Genomic DNA, 3,866 nt, shown 5'->3' with positions numbered 1-3,866 from the left:
GAGGGCTTTCCTCCCTTCCTGGGGCAGGATTTTCAGCCGGCATGGGCTGGCTCCTGGCAGACCTCCGTATGTGCCAGGAGCCACTTGGCCCGGCCTAGGGTAGGGGGGGCCCGGACCTGGGTCACCCGACCCCCCTCTCCCCCTTTCCTCCGGATCTCCAGGTGGGTTTCTGGGAGGACCTGATGGGGCACCCTGGGTTTTCCCCACTCCCAGGCCAGCTGCGGAGATTGGCCTAGGGTGGGTCTTGAGCTCTGGTCCTTGGGGCCTGGGAGGGCTTTCCTCCCTTCCTGGGGCAGGATTTTCAGCCGGCATGGGCTGGCTCCTGGCAGACCTCCGTATGTGCCAGGGGCCACTTGGCCCGGCCTAGGGTAGGGGGGCCCGGACCTGGGTCACCCGACCCCCCTCTCCCCCTTTCCTCCGGATCTCCAGGTGGGTTTCTGGGAGGACCTGATGGGGCACCCTGGGTTTTCCCCACTCCCAGGCCAGCTGCGGAGATTGGCCTAGGGTGGGTCTTGAGCTCTGGTCCTTGGGGCCTGGGAGGGCTTTCCTCCCTTCCTGGGGCAGGATTTTCAGCCGGCATGGGCTGGCTCCTGGCAGACCTCCGTATGTGCCAGGAGCCACTTGGCCCGGCCTAGGGTAGGGGGGCCCGGACCTGGGTCACCCGACCCCCCTCTCCCCCTTTCCTCCGGATCTCCAGGTGGGTTTCTGGGAGGACCTGATGGGGCACCCTGGGTTTTCCCCACTCCCAGGCCAGCTGCGGAGATTGGCCTAGGGTGGGTCTTGAGCTCTGGTCCTTGGGGCCTGGGAGGGCTTTCCTCCCTTCCTGGGGCAGGATTTTCAGCCGGCATGGGCTGGCTCCTGGCAGACCTCCGTATGTGCCAGGAGCCACTTGGCCCGGCCTAGGGTAGGGGGGCCCGGACCTGGGTCACCCGACCCCCCTCTCCCCCTTTCCTCCGGATCTCCAGGTGGGTTTCTGGGAGGACCTGATGGGGCACCCTGGGTTTTCCCCACTCCCAGGCCAGCTGCGGAGATTGGCCTAGGGTTGGTCTTGAGCTCTGGTCCTTGGGGCCTGGGAGGGCTTTCCTCCCTTCCTGGGGCAGGATTTTCAGCCGGCATGGGCTGGCTCCTGGCAGACCTCCGTATGTGCCAGGAGCCACTTGGCCCGGCCTAGGGTAGGGGGGCCCGGACCTGGGTCACCCGACCCCCCTCTCCCCCTTTCCTCCGGATCTCCAGGTGGGTTTCTGGGAGGACATGATGGGGCACCCTGGGTTTTCCCCACTCCCAGGCCAGCTGCGGAGATTGGCCTAGGGTGGGTCTTGAGCTCTGGTCCTTGGGGCCTGGGAGGGCTTTCCTCCCTTCCTGGGGCAGGATTTTCAGCCGGCATGGGCTGGCTCCTGGCAGACCTCCGTATGTGCCAGGAGCCACTTGGCCCGGCCTAGGGTAGGGGGGCCCGGACCTGGGTCACCCGACCCCCCTCTCCCCCTTTCCTCCGGATCTCCAGGTGGGTTTCTGGGAGGACCTGATGGGGCACCCTGGGTTTTCCCCACTCCCAGGCCAGCTGCGGAGATTGGCCTAGGGTGGGGCTTGAGCTCTTGAGATTGGTTTGGGGGGTGGTGTTTGATCTGTGGGGTGGCAGATAGTTGTTCAGTTATACTCAGGCTATCACTGGCAATTTCATACTAGTCTACATGATGCAAACCGCGCGGGGGCTAGCGCCCCCGCGCGAACGTATTCTCCCAACCATCAGTACCCCCGATTTACCCTTCTTAACTTCAATAATACACAGTTCTAATCTCAGACCAAAGACATACAGTGGATCTAACAATCCCAGAACTATTTAGAAGGACATAAATTGCACACATATATCTTTTGAATATTTTATGTATATTTTCTTTAACGGCTGTAACTCTCTATATTCTTCTACCATGGTGTTTCTATCCACTTTTCATCTTTTCTTTTCTTTGTAAGCTGTTCAATAAGGATTGTTGGTGGAACTGTCCCTCAGTTTAATGCCTATGATTGAACTATGTCATGGAAATTGCTGGTCTTGTTCCTATTGCCTCCAGATGCACCAATAACGCTTCATGGCATTGATCCTTCTTTGCATAGACACATTAAAATAGGAAAACACTATACCTACAGATAAGTTCTTATCTAATAAATCTCAGTACAATGTACCTTACACCCTGAACATTGATATAATGCCCTGGCACAGGCCTCAGATGAATGGGCATCCTCCATTCACGCCAGAACCAGGCAAGCTATCTACGAAACATCCAAGGTCTTTTATAGCAACAGCTGGAAGCAGTCCTCTACCAGGAAAGACACTACCAAGGGTCTGACATCGACCTCCTAAAAAGAGACTTCCGTTTACACTGAGAAGACTTGACAACAACAATGACCTGCTCTACAGGACATGGTTCTCTCTAGTGCCCCTTAAGTGTGAGGTGAAACGAGAGGATGCTCTGCACCATCCTGACTGCAATATGGGATATGCAGACTCCAGGACCTTTAATACAGAAACATGATACCAACAACAGAGACTATGTGAGGAATGAAGGTGTATTGCCACTACAGACGATGACTTGAATTGGACAAACTAGTTTGCCTGGAGCCTAGAGTCAGTCCTGTGCCGGGAAACTTCAGGGGTAGGGTCTCCTTGTATTTAGACCATAATTTTTCTTTCCATGTCCCTTATATTTTGGTGGGCCTATGCAAACAAATGCCACTCTAACACCATTTTTTACTATTTTCCCTTGACTCCAATCCTTAAGAAAAACAACCCACTAAAACTTTTGAGGTTAACTTAAACTAGTAAGCATGTGCATGGAACTAGATAAATGTACTTTGCCCTCAATGTTTAAGGAGTTACATAAGTCTAATCTCTTTGGATTATATTGTGTGCTGCTAAGAAATAGTATGTAATACAACTGGGAATTTGAGGGACAAATTAATTGTATTGTACATGGGTTCAGTTTTGTTTTTCTTAATTTTCTTTGGTTGAAAGATCAAGGCTGGGATATCATCGTTGGGACTACCGAGAATTCTGCTTATGGGTGATTGGGCTTCCACTGTAACTTTACCATGTCCTCTTTCTTTGCATCTTTGTTGTCATAATTAAAAAGAAAGAGAATAAAAAAAAAAAAGAAAAAAAAAGAAAAAAAAAAGAAAAAAAAGTGGACAAGAATAAATGTAATTCTGATTTTGCTCATAAAAAAAATTTCTGAAATAGAGTATTACTTATTTAGTAACAGTAATTAGTAAAATAAAATCTTGGCACTCAAAAAAAAAAAAAAAAAAAAGAAAAATGATCTGTGAATCTGTAACTGGACATTAGCTGTGCTATACCTGGACTGTGCAAACGCACAAACACCTTGAAAATTGAATCAATTGTGGGCCCCAGTTCTCACTTTCAGACTGAACCTAATAAAGTGCTAATATAAAATAAATAAGACCCAAAGTCTCAATATTCAAAATATCCAGGATACAAATAGAAATATATATAATGGAACTTGAAGTCTTCAACATCTCACCATGGGAAAAGATATCAGAATACTCAAAAGACTTGAAAGCAGTTTTTAGAACCAAGATTCAAGAAACAAAGACAAACCAAGATCCAAAAGGTAAAGAACCACATAAAATATTTCTTTTTTTTTTTTTTTAATTTTGAGTCACACCCAGTGACGCTCAGGGGTTACTCTTGGCTCTGCGCTCAGAAATTGCTCCTGGCTTGGGGACCATATGGGACACTGAGAGATGGAACCTGGGTCAGCCACATGCAAGGCAAACACCCTACCACTGCACCATCACTCTGGCTCCACATAAAACATTTTCAATTAAAAAACACAGTAACTGAAATTTTAAAA

Source organism: Suncus etruscus, chromosome 11, assembly GCF_024139225.1.
Source record: "Suncus etruscus isolate mSunEtr1 chromosome 11, mSunEtr1.pri.cur, whole genome shotgun sequence".
NCBI classification, from domain to species: domain Eukaryota; kingdom Metazoa; phylum Chordata; class Mammalia; order Eulipotyphla; family Soricidae; genus Suncus; species Suncus etruscus.
Note: the sequence above shows the minus strand (reverse complement) of the source record.